This window comes from Pseudochaenichthys georgianus, chromosome 18 (genome assembly GCF_902827115.2).
Source record: "Pseudochaenichthys georgianus chromosome 18, fPseGeo1.2, whole genome shotgun sequence".
Classification (NCBI taxonomy): Eukaryota; Metazoa; Chordata; class Actinopteri; order Perciformes; family Channichthyidae; genus Pseudochaenichthys; species Pseudochaenichthys georgianus.
This window is the reverse complement of record NC_047520.1, coordinates 2,161,373-2,182,162: the sequence shown is the minus strand read 5'-3', so window position 1 is coordinate 2,182,162 and position 20,790 is coordinate 2,161,373. Positions and strand designations below refer to the sequence as shown.

The 20,790-nt window shown below is 41.9% G+C and overlaps 1 pseudogene; it reads left to right on the top strand.

Annotated features, from left to right (window-relative positions):
• LOC139435776 (zinc finger protein 585A-like) lies at positions 1–19,252 on the top strand (annotated as a pseudogene).
• Positions 19,253–20,790: the final 1,538 nt, after the last annotated feature.

The window sequence follows — 20,790 nt, the reverse complement described above, 5'->3', positions numbered from 1 at the left end:
ACCTGGATCCATGTGGCGTCTCGTCGCTACTGTTCTCTCTCTCTGTGTTCCTGAGAACGTGTGTGTGAGCTCCAGCACTACTGATCCATCATCTGTGTGTTTGGATAAACCTCTGAATGGACTGTGTGCTCTTTTTTCTGGAGCGTTTACCTCGGACTATAGGAGCTAGCTTAGCATGCTAGCTGGAAACACGTTAGCAACACTAGTCAGAGTGAGAGTTTGATGGAGAGAGAAACGGTGTGTTTAACGGAGTCTGCAGGAAAAGGTGATCTAGGAAACATGAGTAAAGTCCAAATGCTGCTGTCGTTGAAGAAGCAGCGACTCACTGTTGCTGCTGAAGAGATATTTGCTCTGTTGGAAAAGGCGATAGCAGAGCTCGAGGAGGAGCTGTCTCTTTCCAAAGAGGAGAACAAGAGACTCCAGAAACTACTGGACGCTGTTTTACAGCCTCAGTTTCGGGTACACAGAGCAGGTCTGTTCCCTTTACCCTTAATCAACACTTTACACTCTTCAGTAGCACTTTATTGTCACATTAATAACACTTTAGACCATTTATCAGCACTTGCTGCAGGTAGTAGATCCTGAAGTAAAAGTACAAACACCACACTGTGATAATACTCCATTGCAAGTTAAAGTACTGCATTCATATCTTATTTAAGTAAAAGTATGTAAGTATTATTAGACACATGTACTCTATTATAATAATTAAAATGTATTACGGAATCGCAAACCTACCAAAATAAATATATTTATAAAAATACATACACTGAATAAAATGCCATTTAATGTAGGCCTACTGATTTAAATATTACCCATACATCTCGGCACTAGTTGGTTAAATGTGATACATTGATACTTTAGTTTTAATGTGCTTCTTTATTCACCTTTTCTTTTTAAATGTGTAAAAGCAAATAAAAACAAATACTTTGGAATTCAAATTGCGTTTGAATAATTCATGAAAAAATCAATGAATACATATGTTCAATAATAAATTAAACAGATATAAAATGTTACTTGATAAAGAATAGGGAAACTAGTACAAAGGTCATTAAGTAATTAAAACATTAATATAAATTAATGTAAAATCTCATCAATCAATTATTGCCAACATGTATTTATAATATATTCTGTATATACAGTTTTGTTGTGTCATTATACACAGAGTATAACGAGATTCAGAGTGCAACTCTGTCCTGGTGTGCAACAAATACAAACACATACATAACACTAAAAAACACTGCAATAGGACAGACAACATAAACAATCATACTGGGGAATAAATAGTTACAATTATTGATATAAAAATAGTATATAAAGTGCATTAAAAATATGTGTATGTGTGAAAATGGTAACGGTTATTTCATTATGTGTGGTGGTTAAGCAGCCTGACGGCCCAGGGGTAGAAACTGTTTGTCCGTGACTTGAAGCTCCTGTATCTTCTCCCAGAAGACAGGAGAGAGAACAGTCTGTGACCTGGGTGAGAGCTGTCCTTTATTATTTTGTTAGCTCTGTTGGGGCAGCGGGAGGTGGAGATGTGTTCCAGAGAAGGCAGGGGGCAGCCGATGGTTTTCTCTGCCATCCTGATCACTCTCTGCAGGGCTTTCTTGTCCGCAGCTGAGCATCCTGCATATCACCCCGAGATGGAGTATGACAGGGACAGGTTGAATATCCTGATCAGGACCCCTGAAAGCTGGTCAGCACAAGCTTTGAGTACTTTGCCGAGTACTCCATCGGGTCCTGCGGCTTTTCCAGGATTCACAGACCTCAGCGTCACCTGATGTTCTTTGAGAGTGGGAGGTGGTATGGAGCTGGTAGTTTGCAGGGACAGGGGCTGAGTAGAACAGTGGGGGGGTCTGCTATCCTCAAAGCGAGCAAAGAAGTGGTTTAGTTCTTCTGCAAGGTGGGCGTCAGCTCTAGTAGTGCCAGATGTTTTTCCCTTATAGTTGGTTAGCTGTTGAAGGCCCTGCCAAACCCACCATGTGTTTTTATGAGCGAGATTCTCCTCCACTTTTTCCTTGTAGTCCTCCTTTGCAGCCTTGATGCTTCTCCTCAGATTCGCCCTTGCCAAGCCGTCCTGAAGGCTGTGTCACGGGAACTCATAAGAGTCCGCACCGCTCTTGTCATCCATGGTTTATGGTTTGGGTAGACCCGTATGCGTTTTTCCACAGTTACAGTGTCTGTGCAGAACTTGATGTAGGATAAGACAGGCTCTGTGTGTTCCTCCAAGTCTGTCTGTTCAAATATGTCCCATGCTGTGTGTTCGAAGCAGTCTTGCAGTTGTGAGAGTGCTCCCTCGGGCCAGGTTCTGATATATTTGACCACCGGCTTGGTGTCACTTCTGAGGGGGGTGTAAGCTGGGATGAGAAGCAGTGAAAGGTGGTCAGATAGACCGGGAGTGGTGCCGCTCTGTAGGCATGCTTCAGGTTAGAATAGACCCGATCCAGTGTATTCTTTCCTCTGGTGGTACATCGTACATATTATATAGCTGCGCTGCCGCTATTTGTATATAGGGTAAACACTGAAACCAATTCAAAATAAACAAAAAACATTGAATGAGAAGGTGTCTAAACGTTTGACTGGTAATGTACTGTATATAGAAAACACACACATTTTAATATTTAGCAGGTCCCCTCATCTATAATCATTTATACAAGCGCAACTTTGAACATGTACAGCAGTAAAATGCAACATACAAAATAATCAAGAAACAACATAAATTAAACACTGACAGGGAACATTTTACTGCATTACATTACATTGCATTTAGCTGACGCTTTTATCCAAAGCGACTTACAATAAGTACATTCGACCAGGAAGACACAACCTTGAAGAAAACAGAATCATATAAGTACATCAGGTTTCATAGAGCCAAACATTTCAAGTGCTACTCAACTGGCTATAGATAAGCCAGTCCTTTATTAGTATATAAGTGCTCTGTTAGCAGTTCTTTGTTAGTAATTCTATCGCTCGAGGTGGAATCGAAAGAGATGAGTTTTCAGTCTGCGCCGGAAGATGTGCAGGCTTTCTGCTGTCCTGATGTCAATGGGGAGCTCATTCCACCATTTTGGAGCCACAATAACAAACTCACGTGCACCATCATTACTTTTACATAAGAAGGTGATGTAAAATGTTCTGTTAATACTTGCATACTTTTACTTAAATAAGGTTTGAATGCAGGATTTTAATTTGTAACAGAGTATTTTAATTCTATACTGTAGGCACAGTTTATCTGTGAACGATCCCAAATACAATTCATTGTTTACATTGCGGCTAGTGCTACGCCACAAGAAAAAACCCTTTTTCATTTTCAAAGGGGGTGGGCTACATGAGGTGAATTGAGCCAACACAAATACACAATAGGTGGGATTAAGAAAGATAATGTGAAAATATAAAAACAAAGGCATTAATTAGGGCTGCAAAATGTCTCCAATTGTAATGGTGATTATATTCTTAAATGCTAACACTTCACAGTTTGTTCTGACTGTGTTTCCTGTTTCCTGCAGACGTCCAGCAGCTGGTGGTGGTTAAAGAAGAGCTTCTCCCTGACCAGCAGGAATGGAGCACCAGTCTGGACCAGGAGGACCCAGAGCCCCCCCCACACATTAAGCAGGAACAGGAGGGAGAGCAGCTTCAGGAGCTGGAGGGGGCTGATATCACCAAGTCCACATTCACTCCTGACCCTGTGAAGAGTGAAGATGATAAAGAGAAACCTCAGTCCTTTCAGCCTCATCAAAAACAAACTGAACACATGGAAACAGAAGCTGATGGAGATGACTGTCGAGGACCAGAACCAGCCAGGAACTCAGATCCAGAGAGCAGTTTAAAACCAAAGACTGAACCTGACACTGGAGACTCTTCTGAACCTGACACTGGAGACTCTTCTGAAGCTGACACTGGAGACTCTTCTGAAGCTGACACTGGAGACTCTTCTGAACCTGACGCTGGAGACTCTTGGGAACCTGACGCTGGAGACTCTTCTGAACCCGACGCTGGAGGCTCTTGGGAACCTGACACTGGAGACTCTTCTGAACCTGACACTGAAGACAGTACTGATTGTAAAGAGACCAGAGAACCTGCATCAGGCTCCAACTCACTGAAAAATAGACATGAATCCGTCAGTGATCCACAACGTAGTGCTGAACATAAACCATTCAGCTGTTCAGTCTGTAAAAAAGCTTTTTCACAGAGTGGAAGTTTAAAGAAACGCATGACAATCCACCCAGGAGAGAAACCACACTACTGCTCAGTCTGTAAACAAGCTTTTTCACAGAGGGGAAGTTTAAAGTGCCACATGAGAGTCCACACAGGAGAGAAACCATTCAGCTGCTCAGTTTGTACCAAATCTTTTACAGTGAGTGTAAATTTAACCGCACACATGAGAATCCACACTGGAGAGAAACCCTTTAGCTGCTCAGTTTGTAAGAATGCTTTTTCACTTAGTGGAAATTTAAAGAAACACATGAGAGTCCACACAGGAGAGAAAGCACACAGCTGCTCAATCTGTAAGAAAGCTTTTTCACATAGTGGGAATTTAAAGGAACACATGAGAGTCCACACAGGAGAGAAACCACACAGCTGCTCAGTCTGTAAGAAAGCTTTTTCACATAGTGGACGTTTAAAGGAACACATGAGAGTCCACACAGGAGAGAAACCACACAGCTGCTCAGTCTGTAAGAAAGCTTTTTCACAGAGTGGAAATTTAAAGTCACACATGAGAGTCCACACAGGAGAGGAAAAATAGAGCTGCAAAGTTTGTGACAAAAGATTTAAATGGCGTAATCGTTTCAAAAGACACAAGTGTGTTGGTCGTCAGCTGCTTCTGTAACTGTAAGGGAATACATTTGTCTATTTTGTATCCTGATTACCTAATGCCGTTACATGTAATACGTTACTCCCTAAGCCTGATTTCACCCGCCTGCAACCGATTCACTAATAATCAGAAATGTTCATTTATTTGACCCCTTGACTCGACTATTTCTTGTTTAATAATCGTTACATCTCTTCAGGACCAAGTTCCCGTGTCCTGCCTTTCACCTGCTGATCACCCACTGCTCATTTAAGGTGGACTGACCTTCCCTCCTCCTTTTTCTCACTGGTAATCAGCTGATCACTTCCTGCCTTTGCAGCTGGGCATTTTCTTTGGTGTAAATAAATAAACTTGTGTTCTCTTTCACCCTGATTGTTATTGGTTGTTGTTTGTTACTGTCGCCATTTCCCTAAACTTTATTAGGGATGTAACAAACACATTAATCTATAAAAAAAAATTATTTTATTTTTTAGCTATTCTGTCGTCATTTCCTGCGATCTTCTTCATAAAGTCAGTCAAAATGAATGAATGAATGAATTGGTGTTTCTTTGACTATCTATAGGCAAATATGGGCGTTACGTGAAGCCCGCAAAAGCTGCACCGCATTTCGAGTCGATTGTGATTTATAAAGGGAAACCAGCGTAGGAAGTGCTGTACGCACTTTCCTCGCCGGTACGCAATGTTTGGTGAATCGGAAAATGTCGGAACATTTCTGTACCTATTTTTTGGATTTATACTACGTAAGCAACCTTCCCACGTGAATCCTACGCACGGCGTTATAAATTAGGCCCCTGAGCTGTCCAACTATGACAACACTCCTTGAACATGCGCGGTGTATGTGATAATCTGCCTTGGTACACCGTAGCAGTGAAAACATGGAACAGAGTTTCATTGACTTGGGCATTCTCTCAATAAGCAAGTGAAATGGATTTGATAGTGAAGCACTGACACAGCGCTCTACAAAGTGCGGCGAGTGGATAGACCAATTCACGGACTTTCCACATGGTAAAATTGAGGGGGTCTAAACGAATCATTTGAAAAAGTGGGGGGGGACTTGTCCCACCCTCATATAATGGCCATGAGTGTGGAGCCGTGTGCTACAAAAGCCTGAATTTAAAACAAATACTTTACAGCTGAAGATTGTTTTCAAATGTACAACAGGTTGTAAGCAAGGCTCCGTTTGTAAATTCCTCCCCTTCAGATCCACGCTGAGGAGGATGGGTGTAACCAACATGTGGGTAAAGTACAAGAGCTGATGGGCCATATTCACTGTTCACACACACACATGCTGTTCAGATCACAGCTCACATAGTTTCAGCTCTCAGGAAGTGAAACTCAGGCACTCGCTGCCACTGAGAGGTGAAATGACGCAGAAAGGAGTTCAGCTGGACCGGGAAACCTTCTCTTGTTCCATCTGTCTGGATCTACTGAAGGATCCGGTGACGACTCCATATGGACACAGCTACTGCATGAAGTGTATTAAAGGCTTCTGGGATGGAGAGGATGAGAAAGGAGATCCACAGCTGCCCTCAGTGTAGGCAGAGCTTCACACCGAGGCCTGTCCCGCTGGAAAACACCATGCTAGTAGATTTAGTGGAGGAGCTGAAGAAGACTGGACTCCAAGCTGCTCCTGCTGATCACTGCTATGCTGGAGCTGAAGAGGAGAGACGCTGAGCTGAAGCTGCTGTCTCACACAGGATCACAACCAGTTTCTGCACAGCTACCCCACACGGTCAGCCCTCAGTGAACCTACACACTCCTCCAGCATCAACATCCGTCCACTGAGCTACTTTGAGGACGTGATGGTGGCCCTCTCAGCAGTCAGAGACAAACTACAGGACGTCCTGAGAGAGGAATGGACAAACGTCTCACCGACTGAAGTGGATGTTTTACTGTCAGCAGCAGAGCCCGCCACCAGAGCTGGGTTCTTCAAATATTCACAGGAGATCACTCTGGATCCAAACACAGCAAACACACGGCTGGTATTATCTGAGGGGAGCAGAAAAGCAACATACATGAAACCACAAAAGTCTTATTCTAGTCACCCAGACAGATTCACTTTATATCCTCAGGTCCTGAGTAGAGAGAGTCTGACTGGATGTTGTTACTGGGAGGTGGAGTGGAGAGGGGCAGAAGTTGAAGTAGCAGTCGCATACAAGAATAACAGCAGAGCAGGGGGTGGGAATGAATGTGGATTTGGAAACAATGACAAATATTGGGCGTTATATTGTAACCAAAACAATTATTCATTTCTTCACAACAGTATTGTAATATATGTTGGATTCGCGCAGGTGTGGCAGGAAACGTTGGGTTACGTATTGTAACCCTTGTCATATTAGCACAGGCAGGGCCCTCTACTGGACTCTATGGGTACTACCTTACCCTGCGAGCATTCTCCCACTGAGACTTCTATAGACGTAGCCGGCCTTGGGCGGGCCTACCTGAATGCGCGCGCATCACACCGTATAAAAGGAGGTCTCGTCTCCTGACTATCATCCTACACCTCTCTTCAGCGAGCGGAATAGGACAGACAGTGTCCTGAGTAGAGGGCTCTGCCTGTGCTAATATGACAAGGGTTACAATACGTAACCCAACGTTATATCTCTCACAGGCTCCGCCCTCTACTGGACTCTATGGGTACAGTGGGTGGAGCCGCGATGTATACGCGCACTGTCGTCCAACAACAACATTCCACCCTACTGCACCTGACCGGCTTTATGGTCAGCAGCTGCTGCCCACATTCTCCTTTAACCCGGGTGTAACCGAGGAGAAATCTGGGCTGTGGCTGACAGAGCACACCCTGCTGCGCTTACCTCGCAGAAAGTGTGCTCAAAAAACATTGCAACTCCTCCCCCTCTGCCAGAGTCCCTATCTCGTCTAACTGCAGTATATCCCTTCACAATAAAATCCAGTTGTGGTTTCAGCCATGTTTCCTGAATACAAAGTACATTAGGTTTCTCTCCAAGGTTGTCAATATATTTTTTGAACTCTTCTCATCTCATTCCACTGCAGTACAATTAACACCATCAGGATGATCCAGCGATCCAGTTGTTGGACGTCATCATTTAGGATATATTTCACGTTTCCCCAGTGCATCCCTTTCACATCAAGGTACTTTTCAGCTGATTTGACAATTATTTTTGATTCTTTCATTCCGGCTTGTAGTCTGCGCTGAACAGTTGATCATCTCTGCCATAAACAGTACAAACTCTCTTTTACTCACTATCAGAGTGTCCTCCTTCAACTTAACACAGTTGTGGACTTTTCCTGTTTCTTTGCTCTTATTTTTGTTTCACATTTTAACCTGCGTTCCTCCTGAAACTGTCTTTGCTGCCTCTGCATAGCTAACTCCCTGCGTCACCCTGACTCGCAGCACCTCTTCTGCTTTCTTGCTAACCTCACATCCACGGTACACTGAGCTATGCTCCCCTCCACAATTGCAACATTTCAGCTTTGCCCCATTTTCACATTTTCCGTATTCATGATCTCCACCACATCTGCCACACCTTTGTTTTCCCTTGCACACTGCCGCCACATGTCCAAATCTCTGACATTTAAAACATCTTATTGATGGTGGAACATACGTCTCACATCATAACACATATATCCAATAAGTATCTTTTCCGGAAGCCTTTTTTCATCAAAGGTGATCAGAACCGAAAGACTATCTTCTTTAATCCCATTGCGGTTTGCTTTCATGCGTTTGACATCACTTATTTTTGCATTTGTTATATTCCCTTTCACATCATCAGCTGATATTCTGACGGGGATTCCCGTCACAACTCCCCTGACTATCTTTTTACCACTGAACAGTGAACATTCCACTTTCTTAGCCTCCACGGTACTCATCTTTATTGCTCTCCCCTGTTGCTCTCTATCCCTACATGTGATCAACATTGATCCATTCCTCAATTCTTTAGCACTCATTACCTCCCCGATTTCTTTCCTGATGGATTTAGTTAAGCGTATAGGGTTCCACACGCCGAACGAAGCTCCCTCTTGCGCAAGTTTCACAACCACCATGAACTCCTGTTGACTATTTCCGACTACTCTTTCTCTCCTTTCAACCTCACTATTGCTCTCATCCGAATTAGTATTTCCTCCCTTTTTACGTTTCTTTCTCCTCACTATATCCCATTTTCCATTTTCACAACTCCCGCCTGCTACGTCCATGTCTCCTAACTCGCTTCCTGCCTCGTCACTTCCCTCTGCCATCTCTCGTCCAGTCACAGTCCAGTGTTGCCACCGCCCGGGAAAGAACTATGGGGTATCAGCTGTATAAATATTGTGTACTAAGGGAAGGGAATGCGGAAGTGGGCGGTACCTCTGTGGCGCAATACTACGGTGGCCGAAAGGTGTTTTACCTCTATGGTCGGCTACAGAAGAAATGCTCATTATTAGAAAAATAATGGGGAATAATAAGTGTTCAGTAGGTTCAAGGTTCTTTATTTAGTCATGCGAACATAGCTACAGTGTAGTTATGCTGATGACAATCTTGTGTCGCAGGCTTCTCCAACAGAGAAACACAAAACACAGAAAAATATAGTGCAAGTAAATAGTAATATAAAAAGAAAAATAGTTTAAAAATGTGAAATAGTACAATAAGAGTCTACAGTTGCAAGAAAAAGTATGTGAACCCTTTGGATTCTCCACACATAGCGTTGTGTGTTCCTTCCAAATAACTCAACTTTGGTTTAATCTGTCCACAGAATATGTTGCCAGTAGTGCTGTGGAACATCCAGGTGCTCTTTTGCAAACTTCAAACGTGCAACAATGTTTTTTCTGGACAGCAGTGGCTTCCTCCGTGGTGTCCTCCCATGAAATCCATTCTTGTTCAGTGTTTTACGTATCGTAGATTCGTCAACAGAGATGTTAGCATGTGCCAGAGATTTCTTTAAGTCTCTAGCCGACACTCTAGGATTCTTCTTCACCTCATTGAGCATTCTGCGCTGTGCTCTTGCAGTCATCTTTACAGGACGGCCACTCCAAGGGAGAGTAGCAAGCAACAGTGCTGAACTTTCTCCATTTATACTGGGACCCAGCCCATTGAAAATGTCCACTGGACATTTTGTTAATATGCATTTCCTTTTACTCTTTTGAGCTACTCTATCAATCCCTGATGTACTGTACAGAGGACATCCTGGTCTTTCCAGTGCAACACACTCTCACTCCCTAAGCGTCCAATAGCGATGTTTGTATAGTGTCCGTGGCGTCCAATTGTGACGCTCCTAGGCTACTTCAGCGTCATAAAGGGACGCAAATAACTTTCAACTGATTGCAATGTATTCCCATCTGCGTTGGGATTTGACGCTCATGGAAGCACGGCATTCGTTTGTGTCAGCTGCCCTTAAAGGTAATGTGAGCGTCCATTCCCATTGGATAACGGAGAATTGTACACCCGGATGTGCAATGCTTTTGTATTTTTCCCCTTCGATTCGGAGAAACAAATATTTGTTCTGAGTAAAGGATGGCAGAAGACACTACACTACCCAGAATCCCCAGCTATCGTTTTGACTACACCATGTGCTCTGTTTGACAAACCCCGTGATAGTCCTCAAGCTCTGTGATTGGAGAGTGTGCTCCGAGGGTTAAGCCGATTCTCGAACAGCACTTGAAATGGGATGGAACCACGGCAGACTGTCCAAAACTGGATTTGAACGGGTCCACCGCGTCCCCCCTCCCCCACCCCGTCCCCAGAACTACACATGCTGGCTATTCTGTTTCGCAACATGTTCTCTATGGCACGTCTCTACTGGGAGTTGTAGTTTTAAAAGACGTTTTCGTATTTCCCATAATAAGAAGTTGCCAGTATTAAACTGTGTACATCCCTGGAGGTTTAGGTGACAGGAAACACTCACATTTAAAACATATAATTAATAAATGGGTGAAAATTGCTTGTGCCCATTATGGGCAGTATTAATATATATATACCCACATGCCAGCTAAGGTCAGAAGAGCTTTATTTAACAGCTGGTCTTATGTGTGTGACCCCTGTGATAACATTACATTACATTAATTGATAAGCCTGAAACATGCACTTGTCAAGGTTCAGAGGCACATTTTGCAAATATGGCAGTAGCCATCGATCAGCTTAAGATAAGATATACTTTATTGATCCCAAGTTGGAACATTTGCGTTACATCAGCATGTGTAACAGTTAAATATGCAGTTGTGTTTAATTTAAAATCATTTAGTATAATCACACAAATTCTGTGTTTTATATTCAACAATTCTGTGTTCTTTATTTATTGATTGTTCAATACCTGACAAGGCCGGAGATGAAATATCTACATACATCTTATAAGAGTATAATACATTATCTATAATATCAGTTAAAATAAGTGCTTCGACATAGTTAACATTGCTGGAGGTATGCACAAATATTGATAGATGTCTTGTAATGCACTATTGAGGAACCTGCAACCCAAGTCTTTCATTCAGTGCAGAACTACACCACAGTTGTGTAGGCCTATATGATATGTCAATAAACCTTAGAAAATCTTGAAATCTTGAAAGGGATGTGCAAAATAGTCATTATATACAGTCTTTAATGAACTATTAGTAGAGAATAACGAGTAATGAATATACTTTATAGGGATCGTATTAATATCTAATAATAAAAATAATTAAATTCAATAACATGCTTTAACCACCAGGTGTCCCTTTATATCAGCTGTGCACCTTTATGGTGTAAATACAGCCTATCTACCAATTGGATCTAATATAAAAGTGAGCCGAATTAGTGTTGATACTGCAAGGAGACGTATTGTGTGAAAAGAAATATAAGATGTTGTTTAATGGCTGATATATTTATGATCCACGTCACGTTTTCAGTTCCTCATGTTTGTCTAGAGGTCTTCTCATCAGGGCTCTATAAATACAGAACTATGGCAGATATGTAATATGTAATGTAGCCGAACCGTGTATTACAATGCCGTTATGTGATGACTTTCAAAGCAAGCACACTCGGAATAAAGTATTATTATTTTTTTTTAAATTGTTTTCGGTCTGTTTCCGGTATTTGTTAATGACGATGTCTGCTGTTCAGTCTGCTGCCGTCTGGCAGGCGTTACCGCAGCATCCGGACTAAAACAACCAGATTCAAAGACAGTTTCATCCCACAGCCAATAAGCCCGTTAAAACACCTGAACTGTTGAAGCTAAATCTGTTGAAACAACATCATTAAACATTATTTATCTATTTACTTGATATATCATATTTCATAACTTGCATTTCGACTCTTATTGTACTATTTCACTATCAAGAACAATACAGAAAAAGGTGTTGAAATGTTTGCTGAACTCAGCCCTGATACTGGTAAAAAAAACATAGACCTTCCCGGTGCTCAAATTGACCCATCACCTTCAAAACAAAAAAGACTAGCTGGAACACAACTTAACTTAAATAATATGGCTGTAAATTAATTAATTCTAGAAAACAAAAAATAACAAATAAATACATTAAATAAATGTGAAAAATACTGAATAACTTCCACACATGTGTAGATGATTAAATCAATCATTTATTCGTCCCACAACGGAGACATTTACAGTGGCTATAGACATGTTTTTGCCATCGATTATGTTATCATACTGTTCTGTACAGATGAGACTTTGTAATCAGATGTAGCCTATGTATATGTGTGTCTGTGATTGTATACTGAATGTAAAGTAACTGGAAATACCTGTGTGTGTGTGTGTGTGTGTGTGTGTGTGTGTGTGTGTGTGTGGTGTGGTGTGTGTGTGTGTGTGTGGTGTGTGTGTGTGTGTGTGTGTGTGTGTGTGTGTGGTGTGTGTGTGTGTGTGTGTGTGTGTGTGTGTGTGTGTGTGTGTGTGTGTGTGTGAGTGAGTGAGTGAGTGAGTGAGTGAGTGAGTGAGTGAGTGAGTGAGTGAGTGAGTGAGTGAGTGAGTGAGTGAGTGAGTGAGTGAGTGAGTGAGTGAGTGAGTGAGTGAGTGAGTGAGTGAGTGAGTGAGTGAGTGAGTGAGTGAGAGAGAGAGAGACTCCTATCCAACCTCCCAAACTTTCTTTTTATGTGTGCATCAAGGACCAGCAGACCAGTATCACTACAGCTGCCACCTCCATCTGCGGCTGCCACCATGTCAAGATACACCTCAGCACAAAGGCTCCACCACAGCCATCACCTTCAACCCAGTCTGCAAGGAGGTCTCGTGGAAGTCTCGTATAGCACTTGTACCCCCCACCTACACAGCAGCCCATGCACCATCAACCCCATCTTCACAGCAGCCAGACCCACTGTCTTGGAAGACAGACAAAGACCATGACACTGTCTTGACATTTATAATGAATAGTTGGTTGAAAGTTCTGATGTTCAATATTGTAAATAGTGAGATTTTCCAGTTTCTTATATTTATATAAATAGTTGGTTGAAAAAAACATATTTATAATAAATGTATGGTTGAAAAAAAAAGTTTGAATGCTCAATTTGTATTTGTACACATCACATGAACCTTGGTATGTAACATGAAGTCATTATTCAGTTCTAATGTATCTCAGTCCCTGCTGTGGTGAAAGTAGAGTGATAAACACCTATTTTACTCAAAATTTGATTTTTTTTAAATTTATTTTAGACATGAATAACACATTTATATACAGTGTAATTCAAATATTTCACTGCTTTTGTGATCCTAAGACTTTGGTAACCATATCTAAAATACCAAAACAATTCGATCACATTTGTGCTTTCACAAGAGTTTTGAAGATTTTCTGAAAATTGGATTTCAAATGTTAAGCTTTTGAGCTACTTATCTCATCAAACAGTGCTCTAAGGTGAGTAATGTGCATATATAGCAATAGAGATTGTCCTGAACATGTTGATAATGTAACACATGGCGTGCCATGTGAGAAGAAATACATTTAAAAGGTGATTTAAGAAAACATCTAAAAATCGAGAAAATACCCTTCGACTCCGGGTTAACCACTGCTTACTGAGACTTCAGAGGAGGGGAATAGATGTGCAGTTATGCTGGGTGCCTGCACATGAGGGGGTTCAAGGGAATGAGCATGCTGATAAGTTAGCAAAAGAGGCGTTACAAAAAGGAAATAGCAATACCAGTTTCACTTGGAAAAGGAGAAGGAAAAGCAATAATTAAGAAGAAGGGTATGGAAATATGACAGAAAAGGTGGGAGGAAGATCAGAAAGGGAGGAGATACCACAAGTTACACAAATCAGTCATAATAAATACAGAAAGAAACGGACGGGAGGAGATCACAATCACTAGACTCAGACTGGATCATACAGGATTAATACACATATGTATATTCATACATACAGGGAAAAAGCGAAGTTGAAGAATGCAGGGGGTGTGGAGTGAAAGAAATTGTGGAACACATCATATTACACTGCAACATGTACAAAACAGAGAGGGAAACACTGAGAGACCTGGTCAGAGAGACAGGAAGGGAGTGGAGCCAGATGGGGACACTGGGAACAGAAGGTGAGGGGGTAAGAGCTACCAGGAAGGCCATTCTTTAGAATTTGAGTGAAACAGGATTGATTGGAAGAATTTAAAACAACGTAAATACAGTGGTATAATTCCACAAGTGGTGATAGGATGATATGGTGAAACACACTCTTGTACAGTAGGTGGCGATATGCACCTTAAAGCTGTTTGCAATCCGCCAAAAACCAAGAGAAGAAGAAGAAGAAAAAGAAGCTGTATCCATGTGGCGTCTCGTCGCTACTGTTCTCTTTCTCTGTGTTCCTGAGAAAGTGTGTGTGAGCTCCAGCACTACTGATCCATCATCTGTGTGTTTGGATAAACCTCTGAGTGGACTGTGTGCTCTTTTTTCTGGAGCGTTTACCTCGGACTATAGGAGCTAGCTTAGCATGCTAGCTGGAAACATGTTAGCAATAGCCTACTAGTCAGATTGAGAGTTTGATAGAGAGAGAAACGGTGTGTTTAACGGAGTCTGCAGGAAAAGGTGATTTAGAAAACATGAGTAAAGTCCAAATGCTGCTGTCGTTGAAGAAGCAGCGACTCACTGCTGCTGCTGAAGAGATATTTGCTCTGTTTGAAAAGACGATAGCAGAGCTCGAGGAGGAGCTGTCTCTTTCCAAAGAGGAGGCCAAGAGACTCCAGAAGCTACTGGACGCTGTTTTACAGCCTCAGCTTCGGGTACACAGAGCAGGTCTGTTCCCTTTACCCTTAATCAACACTTTACACTATTCAGTAGCACTTTGTTGTCACATTAATAACACTTTAGACCCTTTATCAGCACTTGCTGCATACTCCATTGCAAGTTAAAGTACTGCATTCATATCTTATTTAAGTAAAAGTATGTAAGTATTATTAGACACATGTACTCTATTATAATAATTAAAATGTATTACGGAAGCGCAAACCTACCAAAATAAATATATTTATAAAAATACATACACTGAATAATATGCTATTTAATGTAGGCCTACTGATTTAAATATTACCCATACAGGTAGTCACTAGTTGGTTAAATGTGACATACATTGATACTTTAGTTTTAATGTGCTTCTTTATTCACCTTTTCTTTTTAAATGTGTAAAAGCAAATAAAAACAAATACTTTGGAATTCAAATTGCGTGAGAATAATTCATGAAGAAATCAATGAATAAATATGTTCAATAATAAATTAAAACACATATAAAATGTTACTTGATAAAGAATAGGGGAACTAGTACAAAGGTCATTAAGTAATTAAAACATTAATATAAATTAATGTAAAATCTCATCAATCAATTATTGCCAACATGTATTTATAATATATTTTGTTGTGTCATTATACACAGAGTATAACGAGATTCAGAGTGCAACTCTGTCCTGGTGTGCAACAAATACAAACACATACATAACAGTAAAAAAAATACTGCAATAGGACAGACAACATAAACAATCATACGGGGGAATAAATAGTTACAATTATTGATATAAAAATAGTATATAAAGTGCATTAAAAAGATGTGTATGTGTGAGAATAGTTATGGTTATTGCACTATGTGTGGTGGTTAAGCAGCCTGGCGGCCCAGTGGTCGAAACTGTTTGTCCGTGACTTGAAGCTCCTGTATCTTCTCCCAGAAGGCAGGAGAGAGAACATTCTGTGACCTGGGTGAGAGCTGTCCTTTATAATTTTGTTAGCTCTGTTGGGGCAGCGGGAGGTGGAGATGTGTTCCAGAGAAGACAGGGGGCAGCGGATGGTTTTCTCTGCCATCCTGATCACTCTCTGCAGGGCTTTCTTGTCCGCAGCTGAGCATCCTGCATACCACCCCGAGATGGAGTATGACAGGGACAGGTTGAATATCCTGGTCAGGACCCCTGAAAGCTGGTCAGCATAAGCTTTGAGTATTTTGCCGAGTACTCCATCGGGTCCTGCGGCTTTTCCAGGATTCACAGACCTCAGCGTCACCTGATGTTCTTTGAGAGTGGGAGGTGGTATGGAGCTGGTAGTTTGCAGGGACAGGGGCAGAGTAGAAAAGTGGGGGGGTCTGCTAGCCTCAAAGCGAGCAAAGAAGTGGTTTAGTTCCTCTGCAAGGTGGGCGTCAGCTGTAGTAGTGCCAGATGTTTTGCCCTTTATAGTTGGTTAGCAACTGAAGGCCCTGTCAAATGCACCATGTGTTTTTATGAGCGAGATTCTCCTCCACTTTTTCCTTGTAGTCCTCCTTTGCAGCCTTGATGCTTCTCCTCAGATTCGCCCTTGCCAAGCCGTCCTGAAGGCTGTGTCACGGGAACTCATGAGAGTCCGCACCGCTCTTGTCATCCATGGTATATGGTTTGGGTAGACCCGTATGCGTTTTTCCACAGTTACAGTGTCTGTGCAGAACTTGATGTAGGATAAGACAGGCTCTGTGTGTTCCTCCAAGTCTGTCTGTTCAAATATGTCCCATACTGTGTGTTCGAAGCAGTCTTGCAGTTGTGAGAGTGCTCCCTCGGGCCAGGTTCTGATATATTTGACCACCGACTTGGTGTCACTTCTGAGGGGGGTGTAAGCTGGGATGAGAAGCAGTGAAAGGTGGTCAGATAGACCGGGAGTGGTGCCGCTCTGTAGGCATGCTTCAGGTTAGAATAGACCCGATCCAGTGTATTCTTTCCTCTGGTGTTACATCGTACATATTATATAGCTGCGCTGCCGCTATTTGTATATAGGGTAAACACTGAAACCAATTCAAAATAAACAAAAAACATTGAATGAGAAGGTGTCTAAACGTTTGACTGGTAATGTACTGTATATAGAAAACACACACATTTTAATATTTAGCAGGTTCCCTCATCTATAATCATTTATACAAGCGCAACTTTGAACATGTACAGCAGTAAAATGCAACATAGAAAATAATCAAGAAACAACATAAATTAAACACTGACAGGGAACATTTTACTGCATTACATTACATTGCATTTAGCTGACGCTTTTATCCAAAGCGACCTACAATAAGTACATTCGACCAGGAAGACACAACCTTGAAGAAAACAGAATCATATATGTACATCAGGTTTCATAGAGCCAAACATTTCAAGTGCTACTCAACTGGCTATAGATAAGCCAGTCCTTTATTAGTATATAAGTGCTCTGTTAGCAGTTCTTTGTTAGTAATTCTATCGCTCGAAGTGGAGTCGAAAGAGATGAGTTTTCAGTCTGCGCCGGAAGGTGTGTAAGCTTTCTGCTGTCCTGATGTCAATGGGGAGCTCATTCCACCATTTTGGAGCCAGGATAGCAAACCCACGTGCACCATCATTACTTTTACATAAGAAGGTGCCGTAAAATGTTCTGTTAATACTTGCATACTTTTACTTAAATAAGGTTTGAATGCAGGATTTTAATTTGTAACAGAGTATTTTAATTTTATACTGTAGGCGTAGTGTATCTGGGAACGATCCCAAATATAATTCATTGTAGCTAGTGCTACGCCACAAGAAAAAACCCTTTTTCATTTTCAAAGTGGGTGGGCTACTTGAGGTGAATTGAGACAACACAAATACACAATAGGTGGGACTAAGAAAGATAATGTGAAAATATAAAAACAAAGGCATAAATTAGGGCTGCAAAATTTCTCCAATTGTAATGGTAACACTTCAAAGTTTGTTCTGACTGTGTTTTCTGTTTCCTGCAGACTTCCAGCAGCTGGTGGTGGTTAAAGAAGAGCTTCTCCCTGACCAGCAGGAATGGAGCACCAGTCTGGACCAGGAGGACCCAGAGCCGCCCCCACACATTAAGCAGGAACAGGAGGGAGAGCAGCTTCAGGAGCTGGAAGAGGCTGACATCACCAAGTCCACTTTCACTCCTGACCCTGTGAAGAGTGAAGATGATAAAGAGAAACCTCAGTCCTCTCAGCCTCATGAAAGACAAACTGAACACATGGAAACAGAAGCTGATGGAGATGACTGTCGTGGACCAGAACCAGCCAGGAACTCAGATCCAGAGAGCAGTTTAAAACCAAACACTGTGGAGGACACGGGAGACTTTTCTGAACCGGACACTGGAGACTCTTCTGAACCTGACGCTGGAGACTCTTCTGAACCTGACACTGGAAGCTCTTCTGAACCCGACGCTGGAGACTCTTGGGAACCTGACCCTGGAGACTCTTCTGAACCCGACGCTGGAGACTCTTGGGAACCTGACGCTGGAGACTCTTCTGAACCTGACACTGGAGGCTCTTTTGAACCTGACACTGAAGACAGTACTGATTGTAAAGAGACCAGAGAACCTGCATCAGGCTCAAACTCACTGAAAAATAGACATGAATCCATCAGTGATCCACAACGTGGTGCTGAACATAAACCATTCAGCTGCTCAGTCTGTAAAAAAGCTTTTTCACAGAGTGGAAGTTTAAAGAAACACATGATAATCCACACAGGAGAGAAACCACACTGCTGCTCAGTCTGTAAAAAAGCTTTTTCACAGAGTGGAAGTTTAAAGTGCCACATGAGAGTCCACACAGGAGAGAAACCATTCAGCTGCTCAGTTTGTACCAAATGTTTTACAGTGAGTGTAAATTTAACCACACACATGAGAATCCACACTGGAGAGAAACCCTTTAGCTGCTCAGTTTGTAAGAATGCTTTTTCACATCGTGGAAATTTAAAGGAACACATGAGAGTCCACACAGGAGAGAAAGCACACAGCTGCTCAGTCTGTAAGAAAGCTTTTTCACATAGTGGGAATTTAAAGGAACACATGAGAGTCCACACAGGAGAGAAACCACACAGCTGCTCAGTCTGTAAGAAAGCTTTTTCACATAGTGGACGTTTAAAAGAACACATGAGAGTCCACACAGGAGAGAAACCACACAGCTGCTCAGTCTGTAAGAAAGCTTTTTCACAGAGTGGAAATTTAAAGTCACACATGAGAGTCCACACGGGAGAGGAAAAATAGAGCTGCAAAGTTTGTGACAAAATATTTAAATGGCGTAATCGTTTCAAAAGACACAAGTGTGTTGGTCGTCAGCTGCTTCTGTAACTGTAAGGGAATACATTTGTCTATTTTGTATCCTGATGAACTAATGCCGTTACATGTAATACGTTACTCCCTAAGCCTGATTTCACCCGCCTGCAACTGATTCACTAATAATCAGAAATGTTCATTTCTTTGACCCCTTGACTCGACTATTTCTTGTTTAATAATCGTTACATCTCCTCAGGACCAAGTTCCCGTGTCCTGCCTTTTACCTGCTGATTACCCACTGCTCATTTAAAGGGATAGTGGAAATCTGCAAATTTTGGGTTTAACTTATGTATTTTTATTAAAAATAAGCATAATAACCCATTTTTTTTATTTCATGCGCCTAGTTTCATTTTATTTTCAATTTTACTGCTCCCGACCACGCCCTCTCAATGAAACGAAATACTTCGGGAATCTTCGGGTGATGACGAAAACAAAGTAAGACGGGCACAAACATTGGCGGACATTCAATAGAATTTTCATGTGAATAGCCGACCTTTATTATGGTGAATAGATGTGTTTTGTATGGCTGTAGTGCGACAGCAAATGCAGAGAAGGGCGTTTCGACGCATGCATTTCCAAGAAACCCAGCCATTCGTCGTCAGTGGGTGAAATTTGTTCAGATAACACGGGCAAACTTCACGGAGCCGAAGCTGACGAGTACTTCGGCAGTCGTGTGCTCCCATCATTTTACTGACGATTGTTTTGAGATTCCTCTGTCTCTAGCTCAAATTGAAAGTGGAATACATAAGAAACGAGTATTTTATTATGTTTTCTGGCTGATTTAATGCATCATTAGCCTGTACCATTGTGTACAACGCCATTTATTGCCTGTCGATTAGGCGACCGGAGGCCTCGTCATCCGATAATCCGATACACAGTGTCGAATGTGTACACTACAGTCATCATATAGACATGATAGATTAACAGTACTGTGAGTACAGCCTACACTTGACAGGCAGCCTGGCTAGCCTAGGATTAGGACCATACTACGTCAAAAGACTGATTGGCTCAAGCTGTATATCATGCTAGTATACAATTCATTTAAATGTATTCATGTAATTAATGCCCATAAGGCTTTTACATATACAATAATAAATGTGACAAGATAATTTATGTGAACCTGACCCTGGTATGTTATGAAATGTACCCTACATGCAGTCATCCTCGGGCATAGCCATAGGCCTACAGTGCATGCATGCCAACTTTTGCAATATATAATATAGCGCCTAGCGTGAGCTATGCTTAGGGACCTACCAGTCAAGATTATTTGTGCGTAGGGGTGCATCATCTGGCGCCTGGTCCTGGTCATCCTCGCCATTGCCCATGCCGTGAACTAACTCCATCACCTCGGGCTCGAACAAATAAGGACGTAATGGTCCATCGTCTGGCTCAATATTCTCACCATCGTCGCTTACTGAACCGGATTCAGATTCAGTTCCTAAAACTACATTTTCGCAGGAAAGCCGAGAGGATGTTTCTGACTCGCTATCATCACTGGATACCTCGTACAATCCTTCTTCTTTGTCTGGTATATTTGCCCTTCCACGTTCATT